Here is a 16,190-nt window from a genome sequence, read left to right as displayed (position 1 = left end):
TTTTCCCAACTTTATTAAGGTATAATTGACAAATAAAAATTGCATACTTTTAAGGTATACAATGCAATGATTTGATATACCTATGTATTTTGAAATGATTACCATGGTCAAGGTAATTAATACATCTATAACCTCATAGAGCTCCCAATTTTTTACTATTTTTCATGTGTACATGGTGAGAACACTTGAGATATACACCTTTAACAAATTTCAAGCATACAAATAGTGTTATTATTACTATTTTTATTTTATATTGGAATATATATAGATTTTTAATATACATTTTTACTTCTAAAAAGTATATTGGAATATAATCAATTATTCATGTTGTGATAGTTTCAGGCAGACAGCAAAGAGACTCAGACATATATATATATACATGTATCCATTCTTCTCCAAACTCCCTCCCATCCAGGCCACCACATAACATTAAGCAGAATTCCCTATGCTATACAGCAGCTCATTGTTGGTTATTATTTTAATTATATCAGTGTGTAAATATCCACCCCAAACTCCCTAACTATCGCTTCCCCCATTTTCCCCCACTCCCTACCCTCGCCTCCCCCACAACAATAAGCTCATTTTCTAAGTCTGTGAGTCTGTTTCTGTTTGTAAATAGGTTCATTTGTATCATTTCTGAAAACAGTATTATTAATGATAGTAATCATCCTGTACTTTAGATCCCAAGAAGTTATTCATCTTACAATTGACATTTGAATTTGAAAGCAAGTTTTCTCTCTATGCTATAAGTAGCAAACTCCAATTTATCATAGACAGTTCCTTTGTTTTAGAAATTTATCAGAACGGGCTCTTCAGTTAACCAAATATAAGTGAATATACTCCCATCAGCTATGAATTTATCATTCATATAAACTTAAAAGTTCATTTTGAGGAATGAAAATTATAAATTAGACAAGTTACAAAGACATTCAATGAGAAATACTGCTGTGCTGCTAAATTGCTTGAGTGGTGTCTGACCCTGTGCGATCCCATAGACGGCAGCCCACCAGGCTCCTCTGTCCCTGGGATTCTCCAGGCAAATCCTGGAATACTGCAATTTTCTAAATGCAAAAATTATATTCTTAGAATATATATTTGAAAATGTGTCTTTCATAATGTAATAAGCATGAATTTATTTTCTCAAAATATCTTTCTTTTGTTTATAACAACAGCAAACCTAGCATTGTACAAATCTTCACCAATAACTCAAAATTATTGTATTCAAAACTGATGAAAGTGAAAGTGTAACTTGCTCAGTCGTGTCTGATTCTTTGCTACCCCATGGACTGTAGCCTGCCAGGTTCCTCTCTCCATAGAATTCTCCATGCAAGAATACTGCAGTGGAATCTCCACACTGTTCTCCATAGTGGCAGTACTAGTTTGCACTCTAACAGTGTAAGAGGGTTCCCTTTTCTCCACACCCTTTCCAGAATTTATTGTTTGTAGACTTTTGGATAGCAGCCATTCTGACTGGAGTGAAATGGTACTTCATTATGGTTTTGATTTGCATTTCTCTGATAATGAGTGATGTTGAGCATCTTTTCATGTGTTTGTTAGCCACCTGTATGTCTTCTTTAGAGAAATGTCTGTTTAGTTCTTTGGCCCACTTTTTGATTGGGTCACTTATTTTTCTGGAATTGAGCTGTAGGAGTTGCCTGTATATTTTTGAGATTAATTGTTTGTCTGTTGCTTCATTTGCTATTATTTTCTCCCATTCTGAAGGCTGTCTTTTCACCTTGCTTATAGTTTCTTTGTTGTACAGAAGCTTTTAATTTTAATTATGTTCCATTTGTTTATTTTTGCTTTTATTTCCAATATTCTGAGAGGTGGGTCATAGAGGATCCTGCTGTGGTTTATGTCGGAGAGTTTTCTGCCTATGTTTTCCTCTAGGAGTTTTATATTTTCTGGTCTTACGTTTAGAACTTTAATCCATTTTGAGTTTATTTTTGTGTATGGTATTAGAAAGTGTTCTAGTTTCATTCTTTTACAAGTGGTTGACCAGTTTTCCCAGCACCACTTGTTAAAGAGATTGTCTTTCTTCCATTGTATACTCTCGCCTCCTTTGTCAAAGATAAGGTATCTATAGGTGCGTGGGTTTGTCTCTGGGCTTTCTATTTTGTTCCATTGATCTATATTTCTGTCTTTGTGCCAGTAACATACTGTCCTGATAACTGTGGCTTTGTAGTAGAGCCTGAAGTCAGGCAGGTTGATTCCTCCAGTCCCTTTCTTCTTTGGGAGGGTGTTCTGGATGGGGAACACATGTACAACCATGTCGGATTCATATCAATGTATGGCAAAACCAATACAATATTTTAAAGTAAAAAAAATAAATAAAAAGAATACAGGAGTGGGTAGTCATTATTTTCTCCAGGAAATCTTCCTGACTGAGGGATCAAACCTGAGTCTCCTGCATTGCAGGTGAATTCTTTACTGTCTGAGCCACCAAGGAAGCCCTCAAAACTGATAACTAACCACAAAAAGATCACACCCTGCATGTAGGAGAAAGAAAATTACTTTCTCTTTGGTTAAATGGTTAACATGTGAACTGTGGAGAACACTTTTTGCTAGCATGAAACCCTTTATCCGTTTTCTGAATAAGGGCATTTCAAGTCATGGGATAATTATAGCAAGCTGGTCCTTATAGACAGATTCATTATAAGCTGGTGTGAGACTTCCAAACTAAAATTTAAAAGTGTGTGTGTTCATGTGTGTGTGTGTACATTTTGAATTAGCTTGCTTGGTTCTGTCAAGTCTCTATTTCTTCATCCTGCTTTAGAGCTTTGGATCTGTTCTTTTTTTCCAGATAATTATTTTTATAATTTGTAAATACCAAGAAGTTTGTGAATGTATTTGGTTAGCAAATTACATTCAGTTGCCTAGAATATAGTGAATAGTTAGCTTACTTAAAAAATAATCCAGTTCAAGAATAAAGAAATCAGTGATGACGTATGTTGTCTGAGCACAGGGGTATATACCTTTAAAACAAATCTCTTTTGAGATATTCAGTTTAATAAAACCTCAGCCGACTGCTTACACTGTAGGTGAGGACAGCACTTTCTGTATGACATCTCCTCATTTTAGACTCATCTGCAGTGGGAATGCCACCTGCTAAGCCGCCCTCTAGAATCCTTGACCCTTTACTGAACTCCAATGAGTTACTACTGTCAAATGCGTACTGCTATTTAGAACAAAGCATTCAAAGAGCACTAGTATGGATCAAGAGAACTCAAAATAAAATTATATCGGAAGTAAGCTGAAACAATGCAAAACAGCAATTTGATTTTAATAGAGAATGTTGTTAGAGAAATTATATTAATTCTGTAATTACAGAGTAATGTCATTGATATATTGTTTTGTGTTTTAAAAGTAAAATCTCAGTTATAACATTCACAAAAGCAAAGTGAGCCATTCTAATAGCATTAGGAAGATAAAAACAGTCATTTTAGTTTGACCTTCTGTTAACTAAACATTCCCAGACCTGAGAGTCCTGCTCAGCAAATGTCCTTGCTCAGTGATTTAGCACTCTTAAGAGCTGTGTGACTAGACTATTGCTCATTGTAAGACTTCCTAATTTGTTCCAAATTATCACAATTAAGGAAGGAGCTTTAAAGCATCCATCATTACAAAAAAGCTGCATTTGGTTTCACAGTATTCTGCTCTGGCACTTTAAAATTAGATAGTTTTAGGGTATTTCATTTCCTCTGAAAAATTAAACAGTAGTAATGGGTGAACAATTACAAAACTATATTTAAGATATTATTCTACTGTTGGTTTATCAGGGCATCATAATTTTGTCACAAAATTCAATCAGGATTAAAATTAATATTTTCAGTTTTTCACATAACATTAAAGCAATTTAAAGTAACATACTTTATTGCATTTCTAAGTGGAAATAGCCGGTTACATAATAGAAAGTATGCTGTTTTAAACTGAACATAAAATAGTAAATTATATTTGTAAGCAAAATTAATATTTAAAACATATAGGTTTAGAGATAAGTAAAAAAAGGAATTTCATAAATAACTTTTAAACATTAATTATTTTTTCTCAGACAATATTTGATCTGTATCTTCAGTTATGGTAATTTATACTAAGAAAATAAAGCAGTGCACAAAGGATCTTCAATATTATATACAAAACTGTTCAAAAAGCATTACATATAACATGTAAAAATGTAGAAATCTAAATATCTAAAGCCAGAAATCTAAGTATCTAAATATTTAAATGAAGTTAAATAAACAGTTACAGAAGGCTACTGATATAATAGAAAAACAATAACAATCCTAATTTTGAAGAATATTTTATAAAATGAGAATGCACTTATGTTTTAAAAGTTAGTGACCAATATTCCCTTAATTTAAAATATTGGATATTAAATTTCAAATACTTTTTAAAAATGAAATAAATGTTAAAGATCAAAACTACAGTGAGGTATCACGTTACACCAGTCAAAATGTCCATCATTAGAATGTCTAAAACTAACAAATGGTAGAGAGGGTGTGAAGAGACCCCTCCAACACTGTTGGTGGGAATGTAAGTTGGTGCAGAGAAGTGGAGAACAGTATGGAGGCTCCTCAGAAAACTAAAAATAGAATTACCAAATGATCCAGTAATCCCATTCCTGGGCATATGTTCAGACGAAACTCCAATTCAGAAAGATAAATGCACCCATATACTGATAGCAACACTATTCACTATAGCCAAGACCTGGAAACAACCTACATGTTCATGAACAGATGGACAGATAAAGAATATGTGGTGCATGTATACAGTGAGCTATTACTTAACCACAAGAAAAGACAAAAACAAAACAAGCAGCAACATGAATGCAACTAGAGACTATCAGACTCAGTGAAGTTAGTCAGAAAGAAAGACAAGTATCATATCACTCATATATGGAAACTAGTATATGACACAAATGAAACTATCTATGAAGCAGAGACAGACTCACAGACATAGAGAACAGACTTGTGGTTGCCAAGGTAGGGGTTGGGGAGGGATGGATTGGGAATCTGGAGTTAGCAGAGGCAAATTATTACATACAGAAGGGATAAACAACAAGGTTCTACTATATAGCAAAGACATATTCAATAGTCTGAGATAAACCATAATGGAAAATAATACAAAAAAGAATACATATGTATGTGTGTGTATATATATATATATATATATATATAACTGAGTCATTTTGCTGTGTAGCAGAAATTAATACACCATTGTAAATCAATAATCCTTAAATTTAAAAAAATGATAAACAATAGCTCCTTAGCATTGTGTGATTAATGGATTTATTTTGTTTTTAATGTACTTATGTTTTCTTCTATCTCCAAACCATTATTAACATTCATTAATTTAATAATTTAAACATTTTAAAATATTCAAAATAGTTTACATTTTACTTTTTCTAGCTATATTGTTGGCAAATATAAAAATAAAAATGCTGTGTTTAGGTATGAAAAGTATCAATCTATGATTGTTTATACTCATAAAAAGTTAGGTATTTTACATTTTAGTGCCTTAATTTTATATGTTTATGCCACATTTACATTCATATATTTTCCACTTCATGGATCACAGTCTTATCATGGTGAAGGGGCTTGCATAACTCAATGAAGCTATGAGCTATACCATGTGGGGGCATCCAAGACAGATGAGCCATAATGGAGAGTTCTGGCAAAACATCGTACACTGGAGGAGGGAATGCCATACCACTCCAGTATTCTTGCCAGGAGAACCTTATGACAAGATGAAAAGGCAAAAAGATATGACACTAGAAAATGAGCCCCTCTCCCCCAGGTTGGAAGGCGTCCAATATGCTACTGGGGAAGAGTGAAGGGCAATTAATAAGCTCCAGAGTGAAGTAGCTGGGCCAAAGCTGAAATGACACTCAGTTGTGGATGTGTCTGGTGGTGAAAGTAAAGTACAATGCTGTAAAGAAAATATTGCATAGGAACCTAGAATGTTAGGTCCATGAGTTAATGTAAATTTGATGTGGTCAAGCAGGAGACGGCAAGAGTGAACTTCCAAATCTTAGGAATCAGTGAACTAAAATGGATGTGAATGGGCAAATTTAATTCAGATGACCATTATATCTACTACTGTGGGAAAGAATCCCTTAGTAGAAATGGAGTAAACCTCATAGTCAACAAGAGTCCAAAATGCAGTACTTGGATGCAATCTCAAAACCACAGAATGATCTTGGTTCATTTCCAGGGCAAACAATTCAACATCACAGTAATTCAAGTCTATGCCCCAACCACTAATGCCAAAGATGATGAAGTTGAATGGTTCTATGAAGGCCTACAAGATTTTCTAGAACTAACACCAAAAAGAGATGTCCTTTTCATCACAGGGGACTGGAATGCAAAGGTAGGAAATCAAGATTTTCACGACCCAGGATCAAACCCGCATCTCCTGCATTGCACTCAGATTCTTTATGGATTAAGACACCAGGGAAGGCCACTTAATGTATGATACCGGGCAAATTAAGTAAACTTCAGTTTTCTTATCTGTAAAATGGGAACAATTAAAGAATCTACTATACAATTTTGTGTGTGTGTTTCTGTTTCAGAGAGAGAGAGAACTGATTGGTTTATTAGTAGGGGTTATCTAGAGAAACAAAATCAATAAAAGGTATGCATACATACACAGGAAGAGATTTATTTTAGGTAATTAACTATTTAATTATGGAAGCTTGGTAAGTATAAAGGCTGATGGGGGGAGACCAGTAGATGGGAGACTCAGGAAAGAGCCCAAAGGTAATTTACCTGGAGACTCAGACAGAGTCAGTATTGGAGCTGAAGTTGTTTTTTCATTGCTTTAATTTTTTTTAAATTGGAGGATAATTGCTTTACTATGTTGTGTTGATTTCTGCCATAAGTATACGTATATCCCCTCCTTTTTGAGCCTCCCTGCTCCCTCCCATTCCAACCCTATAGGTCACCACAGAGTGCCAGGCTGGGCTCCCTGTGTTATATAGCAGCTTCTTACTAGCAATATATTTTATATATGATAGTGTATATATGTCAGTACTACTTTCTCAATTCATCTTACACTCACTTTCCACCTCTGTGTCCACAAGTCAATCCTCTACGTCTGCATCTCCATTCCTTCCCTGCAAATAGGTTCATCAGTACTGTTTTTCTAGATTATATATATATGTGTAAATATACAAAGTCCATCAGCAGATGAATGGATAAAGAAGGTGTGGTACATATATACAATGGATATTACTCAGCCAGAAAAATGAACAAATTTGAGTCAGTTGCAGACAACACAGAATGAATTCATAAAGAGAAAAATAAATACTGTATCACATCACTTCATGGCAAATAGATGGGGAAACAGTGGAAACAGGGAACAACTTTATTTTAATGGGCTCCAAAATCATGGTAGAAGGTGACTGCAGCCATGAAATTAAAACACACTTGCTCCTTGGAAGAAAAGTCATGATCAAACTAGACAGCATATTAAAAAGCAAAGACATTACTTTGCCAACAAAAGCATGTCAAGTCAAAACTATGGTTTTTTCTGTAGTTATGTATGGAAGTGAGAGCTGGACTATAAAGAAAGCTGAGCACTGAAGAATTGATGCTTTTGAACTGTGGTGCTGGAGAAGACTCTTGAGAGTCCCTTGGACAGCAAGGAGATCCAATCAGTCCATCCTAATCCTAAAGGAAATCAGTCCCGAATATTCATTGGAAGGACTGATGCTGAAGCTGAAACTCCGATACTTTGGCCACCTGATGTGACGAGCTGACTCATTTGAAAAGACCCTGATGCTGGGAAAGATTGAGGGAGGGGGAGAAGGGGACAACAGAGGATGAGATAGTTGGATGGCATCATCGACTCAATGGACATGGGTTTGGGTGGGCTCCGGGAGTTAGTGATGGACAGGGAGGCCTGGTGTGCTGCAGTTCATGGGGTCGCAAAGAGTAGGATACGACTGAGCGACTGAACTGAACTGAACTGAAATAATTATTCCTGCATTTAACTTACCCTAGATTTCACTGGAAATTCACATTGTTAAACACATCCAAATCCTTTTACTCTTAATGATATGGCAATACAAACACATTTTTCAGAAAAAAATGGAGAAATTGTTAAAAATGTATTTTCTCTCCATCACTGGATGACTAGAAAATTCTCTTTATTATATAAAATGTTACAGAAATGTTTAAAATGAAAATGCATTTATTCTAAAGCTAATAGATATTAGCAAAAAGTATCCTGAACTCATGTATTAAAGTTTTGTTCATTCTTTACTTTTTATTTAGGTTTTGAGACTATATATGTAATATTTTTTCAGTAATAAATACATTCTCAAATCCTCTTTCATTCAATTCCAAATTGAAACATTTAAAAGAAATAAAGTGCTCCAGTAACTTTAATTCACTCCCTATAACACATGGAAATTTGAAAGTACTGAAGCATTTTGTAAGGGTTTGTCTTTCAAAGTGCTCAATGTTTAGGGATTATAAGTGTTATTTAACTTTATTGCAATACTTTAGATTTATTAGTATCATTTTAAAACAAGGAGGGTTATAATATCTTATAAATCTATCAACTAAAACAGTATAAAATATACTTAACTGCTATAAAAGCCATAAGGAGGCATATACTAAATGACAGAGGAACAAGAAATGAAGAATAAGAACCATAAACAATTTTGAGGTTGCGCTTTCTTGAACTATAAATTAGGAGCCTTAGGAAAAATAAACAAATGAGAGTTGTTTAAAAATCCTATGTAACTAATTTAAAATATAAAATATTAACAAATAGCATTTGATATTAAAAATAATCCTTAGGTCAATTATAAGCTGTATCGAGTTGAATGCCAGTTGAAGAATAGATGTCAAAATGAACAAAACAGTATGGCAGGCACTTCAGTAAAGACCCTAAATGATTCCCACCTCCTGGTGTTCATGACATCGGATAATACTGTTTTTGAGTGTGAACTAGGCCTACAGAGTCTCTTCTTAATACTAAACTATGACAAACTTGATATTATTTCTGAGATGAAGATTAAAAAATTCAGTGGCTTCCTTCTAACCTGCCCTTTCTTGCGTTATTCCATTGAAGATGCATGTTGTAAGCTGCCTTATGGCTATGCCAACGGAGCAAGGGTCTGATTCACTGCCCAACATAAGAACTGAATCCAGCCAACAACAGTTAGGGACTTAAAAGCAGATCATTCTCACTAATGCCTCTATCAGAGACAATGGCCCCTGCTACTACCTTGACTTCAGTTTCACTTGAGACTTTGAGCCACCTAAACTAAGCAGGATTTGTGATCAATACATGCTCTGAGATAATATTTGTTATTTTAAGCCATTAAGTGGGCAATAGAGAACTAATATACACAAGTATAACAATAACACAAAGGAAATAAACAGCACTGTATATATTTACATGAAAATTTTTAAAAAATTGAATCACAGAACCAAAATGTTAAAGACTATTAGATATGAGTGAAATAAATAGCAACAAAAACAAGATTAATGTTATTGAAATTGAAAGCTGGTACTTTGAAATATATTAGCAATCAAAACAATCTCTAACAAAAATTGTCAGAAAAAAAAAAGTGGTGTTTCAAATAAAAATGCAGAATAAAGGAGGGGAAATAATCAATATAAACTAAAACATGATAAAAGAATATTATAAATATCAATACCTACATAAATTTGAAGAGACAGATGCATTAATTCTAAAAAAACACAAAATGCTAAATTGGTATAAAAAATGAAAAACTTGAGTAGTTTCATAAACTCTAGAGTGATTGAAATAAAGTTCAAAAATATTCATGTCTAGGCAACATTATGTATGCATTTTACCAGATTTGATATTTTGAAAGTTGGTATTTTCTGTAATTACACAAGAAGTTCTGAAACAGAAAAAGGGTGAAATCTGATTAATTTTATGAGGATAAAATAAATATATCCCACAATTTGATAAGCAAACTATAATATTATGTATGTTATTTCACAAATCAGTAATCATTGATTAATAATATCACCTTATTAAATATCATAAAACTCATAAATCACTACATTCAATACTTCATATTCATTATAGTAATACATTATAGACTGTATTAATCATTGCTATATTGATAATATTCTTTCCAAAGAATTATTGAAAAGCAATGTGAAAATTAGAAGGATTTTTTAAAATGGGTTTTATAGGAAGAATATTTTCATGTTAGTTAAATTATCATTTTAAAGGTGCATATTAGGAACAGGCATATTGAAATAGACATTAGAAAAGTTTTCAAATGGAAAAAAAATTATAAATTAAAACAATGTGAATATGCTTGCCTTTGGGAATACCTGCCTAGAGAAATGAGATTTTTTTTGTTATATTAAATCAGGTATAGATATATTTTTAAGTGTATATTTTAATCTTATAAGGGTATAATATCACAAATTGGAAATAAATTCTAAATTTTCTTTAAGTTTCCTAATTAACTACATTGTATGTCAAGCATTAAAATAAACCTGGATTGAATCTCAAGTTCTGCATTAGTCCCACTTATACAACCTTTCAGACATATTTTCCATGAATAATGAAAGTGAAATTCTTCTTACATCCTGAGAAAACCAGGGTTTATGGTTATTTTTGCATGGATGTTAGTGTCATAACACATGTATATTTTCTTTCTGATTATATCAATAAATTCATCAACTGCATATGTTTCTCTGATTGATACTTAATTTTTCCACTGTTGCCATTCTGATATAATAATGATTATTTATGTAAGTATAATCTTATCAAATGTATGAAAATCACATCATGTAAATAAATGGAATATTTATTGGTTACCTCGATTCATTCATTGTGAAGGTTTTAAATAACTTTCTACCTTTTGAAAATTGAGATTCATCTTTAAAATAAGGGTACACAGTGATAAAATAACTTTTGGGGGGTACGTAAATAAACAATATTTTAAACTTAACTAATATCCAGTCAAAATTTAAGGAGTTCTATGTGCAAGGCATGACTTTACATATTGAAAAGTCAGTAATTGAACAAACAATCACACAAAGAAAAAACACTCCTACCTTCATTCTAATGAGAGGAGATATGTGTAAAAAATAAATCTATAAATAAGATATACATTTAAACAAAGTAAATAAATATAACACACAATGTATTAGATGAGGAAAATAAATCACAACAAGGAACTGAGTACTGTTAGGATAGGATCTTCAATTTTAAGTAGTCAAAGAAGACTTCATTGAGAAGGTGGTATTTAAAATGAAGACCTGAGTTTTGCGAGGTACTGAGTAACCTGGAAATTTGGGGGAAGAGTATGAAAAGAGAATGAAAACACCAGCGTTTTGAAGGAAAAGAATGCATGATGTGTTAGAGATACTACAACAGAAAAATCAAGGTCTATGCAAAGATACAAAACAAGATATGGCTAGTGAGGAGTTGCTGTGAAGTGAGATTAGATGTCTGCAGAAGGAGCAGGCTGTGGCAAAATGATCAGGGATTCAGTTTGAAGTATATTATGTTTGTGATGCTAAGTAGATACCCACATAGAGGGGCAGAGTAGGAGGTTGAGTAGAGAAGTCTGTTTTCTTGGAGAGGTCAGGCTAGCAGTGAAACTTTAGGTGTTTGAAATACCAACTGTGTTACTTTGTTGGCACCAATCCAGCTCTGAGATGAAATATTAAATTTCAGAAGGTATGGGTATAAAATAGAGAAGTAAAAGTATTGAGACTATGATAGAAAGAAAACCATGAGAGTGTTGTGTCCTGAAGCAAATGATGAAAGTGTATCTAGGAGAAAGCAGTGATCAATACAACAAACGCTGTTTTGAGGACTCTTTGTGACCCCCATGGACTGTAGCCCACCAGGCTCCTCTGTACATGGAATTTTCAAGGCAAGAATACTGGAGTGGGTAGATATTCCCTTTTCCAGAGGACCTTCCTGACCCAGCGATTGAACCCGGGTCTCCTGCATTGCAGGCAGATTCTTTACCATTTGAATCACCAGGGAAGCTCTGGAAGCAGCACATACCACAAATATTATAAAATCCAGAGAAAAATAATACAGTGTTTTTATTAAATTAACTACCTGACATAAACCTATATTTTTTCCCCATACATTTTTGGTTGCATATCCTTTGTTATCATCTTTGTATGACAAGGATTTTGCAGAATTGTTTCTGAAGAGAAGTAAAAACATTAGTCTTTTCTCTAATTGGTTGCTATTTATTTTCATTATCAATTAGAAAAGTTCTTTCATGAATTTTGACAATAAAATTCATAGGTTTCTATGAAGATATAATGAATTTGGGTGTTAAAGTTTCTACCAGTCTTCTTTCTGTTATTTTATATTTTTTCCTTGTTATTAGTCACATGCTAATTTGTACAGGACCAATTATTCTGAATATTGTCTTGAAAGTAAAGAAAAAATTATAATTCAAATAAAAAGAATGATCACTATAATGTATTGAGTAACTTAATGTTCAAACAACTTATTTTTATGTCCTACACATTGAGTTATTGATACATATTTGAAGTTTTATCCACAGAATTTTTATTTCTTTAGGCACTATAAGAGTAGAACCACCATAATCCTCAAGATTTGATGTGTCAGATATGCTCAGATTCAATCGAATATGTGAAGATTCATTAAAATTTTACCTCACACACCATTGTATTTATTGCTTATAAATATGGCCCTGCAAACATATGATTTCTGATAAATTCTATTTTTCACAATTCACAAAGGAAAGAGTACAATTATATATATATACACTTAGGTTTCTGACAGATGAGAACATTCATTTTGACTATGAAGTTATGAGAACTAAAACATGGCTTATGATTCTACATCTGTTGAATGGATACACTTTTTGGTGTAGCATCTGGCACTGTATATTTCAAGATTTGTATCTCCTTTACTGCCTACAAACTTCCAGATTCCATATGCATAAATTATACTCACCTGCACCTCTATGTCACAATTGCAGATAAATCTGTGTACCAAGTGAGAAAGTGTTCCTAGAAGGTATTCCTAATGCATTTCAGCCAGAAATAACCAAATACATACAGAAATGATTATAAGCAATATGATTATGTCCTAATAAGCCAGAATTCAATGTCTCCAAAGTAACTTACCATTGACTAGAGTCCCAAAATGCCCAGGATCCACTGTTCTCTAGCTCAAAGAGAAAAGTGAAGAAGAATAAGGAAGGGGAAGAGGGACTGGTCTTAACTATTTGAGGTAAAATATTTTTACTTTTCTAAACTTTATTGAAACATATTTAAATTAGGACCCTCCAAATTAGAGAGATAGAAGTGGCTCATAAAACTGAGAGGCCTCAGACCTTAAGCATAGTAAGGTTCACAGGAAATCCACCTTGGCTTGGAGTTAGATTACAATGTCGATAAAACAATTGGGCAGAATGGTGAGAGGCAAAGCCAACTAGTAATGCGATTAAGAAACAGTGAGAGAAAAATTTTAATAGCTTTATCCTTCAGTTCTAAGCTGTCTCCACTCACGGTCTGCCAAATGAACTTTAGCGTGACCTCTCTTAAGTCGTTCATGAAACCAGCACCCACCACCCCAGAAGCAAAGATGATTATGGCTTCATTTGTGACAAGAAGTTTTTTGCTGGGGGTCGAGGGGGTAGGTTTGCCACTGACTTCACAGTGTTACAGGGTTTACATACATATATTTTCTATAAAATTTGAGGTTATTTCATATTTTTGCCATTTACCTAGAAACTGCTCAAAAAGTACCTCCTGAATACATAAATGGATGTGGAAAATGTTATCATCCGCAAAGCAAAACAGAGGATGAATGCCTGCCACATAACTCAGGTGAAAAATAATAATTAAAAATAAAACGGTTAATTGAGGCAACTTTTCTTTTTTATAGTAGTATTTTCCCCCATTAACTTACCATGTCCTGGTCATATGACTATCTGCTAAATAAAATATTCCAATGTTTAAATTATTCCAATTATTCTCCATATGGGAACAGTCATTTGTTATTCATTTGTACTGGAAGGAGAACCATGTTATGTATGAAGAATAGTATGAATTTTCTTTAGTTAATACAATTCACATTTTCTCACATTTGATCAAAATATACCCTGTGATGTTGAATTAATGTAACATTTGTTAATCTGTATTATATATACACACACAACACATACAGTTACCTTGTATTGTGCAACATTAAAACATCAATATTCTGAAACTGCAATAGAAGGCCTTATCTCTAAGAGACAATTCTGGACCTATAATCAAAAGTTTATATATATTAATGTTCTTCCACTGTCAATAACAAATGTTATCAACACAAAAATAAAATTTTAAATCAGAGATTAATGGATTCAGACACTGTATAAAAACAGCAAATTACATTAAGTCTGACATATTTTTTAGAAGTTCTACTGAAATATCTAGAAAATGTATTAGCAATGCAATATGTTTAGCTTTGTGCCAATAGCTGTTTTTTCTAATACGTTTATCTCGCTTTTCATCTGCAAGGTTATTTAAAGAATAGATACTCTGTGACTGTGTGTAACTTACTTGAAGAGATAACTTACAAACAGTAATCAAAATAAACGTATTAGGTAACCAGAAAAGATGGTCATTACAAATAATAAAAATGCCAAATTATCAATTTCCTCTTCCTCTTGCTTCTTCACCATTTCTCCTGATCTTTATTTTCATCTCAAAAAGATAAAATTCCTTGAATAAAAGGAGTCTTATATTTCCTTTTATGTCTAGTAATTCCTTGGTACATAAGAAAGTGTAGATGCTCTAATGATGTTTATCTCATCTTCTGTTGATTAATCTTGGACCAGCTGATAAATATAAACTTGACAAATTAAAAAAATTAAAAGTTAGAATGCCTTGGGCTTCAGGTAAATGTCTCAGGTTATTAACCTTCAAAAAATTATGTCCTATCCTTCGCCTAAGCCATCAAATATATGGTTGTATGTCACAATCTTTTCCTAATAATTACTTCAACATCAAATCCTAATATCAAGTATTATATGCCATTATATTCATTTCTGTAAGTATTCTTATTGGTAAAATTATCCACCCCACCAAGTTCTCCAAACCTGTGAGGCTGACACCTTTTTTAATCTCTGTAATCCACAACCCTGCCTTTCTCATCACTTCCTAGCACAACTGAGTCCATGATTCAGCAGTAGAATTAATTGATTGTATGTATCATTAACTCTCTTGACTACTTTCTCCCCAGATTACCACCAAAATCCTATGTAAACTGTAAATTCAACTATGCCTACTTTATTTCTATACCAGAGAGGTTTATCAAAGCTGAAGGAATTCACACAGCAATGCTGACTGGATTCCGTTCAGTTCAGTTGCTCAGTTGTGTCCGACTCTTTGCTGCCCCATGGACTGCAGCACACCAGGCCTCCCTGTCCATCACCAACTCCCAGAGCTTGCTCAAATTTATGTTCATTGAGTCGGTGATGCCATCCAACTGACTGGATTAGCTCTAAATTTCTAATCACAAATCTTAAATGGGAAGCATCTCTGCTGCCCGATTTACTATACTTCTCTTGAGAATTCATTATCCCATCTGCAAATATGTCTTTAACACCCACTTTTCCTCTGTGAGTCTTTCTCTACCTTGATCCTTTCCTGATTACCTTTTAGTTCACTAAGAGAATATAATCAATCAGAAGAGGCTTTTAATTTCCTTCTAAAACTCTCTCCACCTACCACCACATACTCTGCCTTTCTTCTTGGTTCAACAGTTTCTATATAAGGCAATTCCTTCTCTGGCACAATTGATTTCGACTCAAATACACTGTCCTGGAAATTATTCCCATCCTCTACTGTAGCATTAACATTTATCTCTATTGGAGCATATTGACCAAAATAAAAGGCTGTGGCAAAAGCTCTTCCTTATTAAAAAATGATCTACTGTCAATTTCTTCAATTATTGCATAGGACAACACTCAGAAATGTCAAATTATAGTATAGGGCTAAAACTATAGTACAGGGCTATACTACCGGCCCTACTTAATCTATTATTTCTTCAGTCTCCTTCAGAAAGTCTTGTGTACCCATGTCTGCACTGAAAATACTTCCATCAATTTTACTGATATCTATATTGTCATGCCAAATGGTCTTTACCTTTTTCTTTATTGATTTTTGAGCAATTTTTGATTCGATTGATCTCACCAT

At 33.4% G+C, this 16,190-nt stretch overlaps 1 long non-coding RNA gene across 3 annotated transcripts in view; it reads right to left on the bottom strand.

The window, feature by feature from the left end:
- The window catches only part of LOC145529434 (uncharacterized), a 100,249-nt gene that overhangs the window by 36,175 nt on the left and 47,884 nt on the right, over positions 1-16,190 (bottom strand). The window contains exon 4 of one of the 3 annotated variants that reach the window (XR_014071221.1): positions 9,834-9,883. The exons of the other annotated variants lie outside the window; for them this stretch is intronic. This is a non-coding gene — a long non-coding RNA (uncharacterized LOC145529434). The remainder of the gene's footprint in view (positions 1-9,833; positions 9,884-16,190) is intronic. 3 annotated transcript variants of the gene reach the window in all.

The sequence above is a fragment of the Giraffa tippelskirchi genome, chromosome 12 (genome assembly GCF_054371585.1).
Source record: "Giraffa tippelskirchi isolate mGirTip1 chromosome 12, T2T-mGirTip1v1.2.pri, whole genome shotgun sequence".
NCBI lineage: Eukaryota > Metazoa > Chordata > Mammalia > Artiodactyla > Giraffidae > Giraffa > Giraffa tippelskirchi.
The sequence above is the reverse complement of the archived record's forward strand: the minus strand, read 5'-3'. Positions and strand labels throughout refer to the sequence as shown.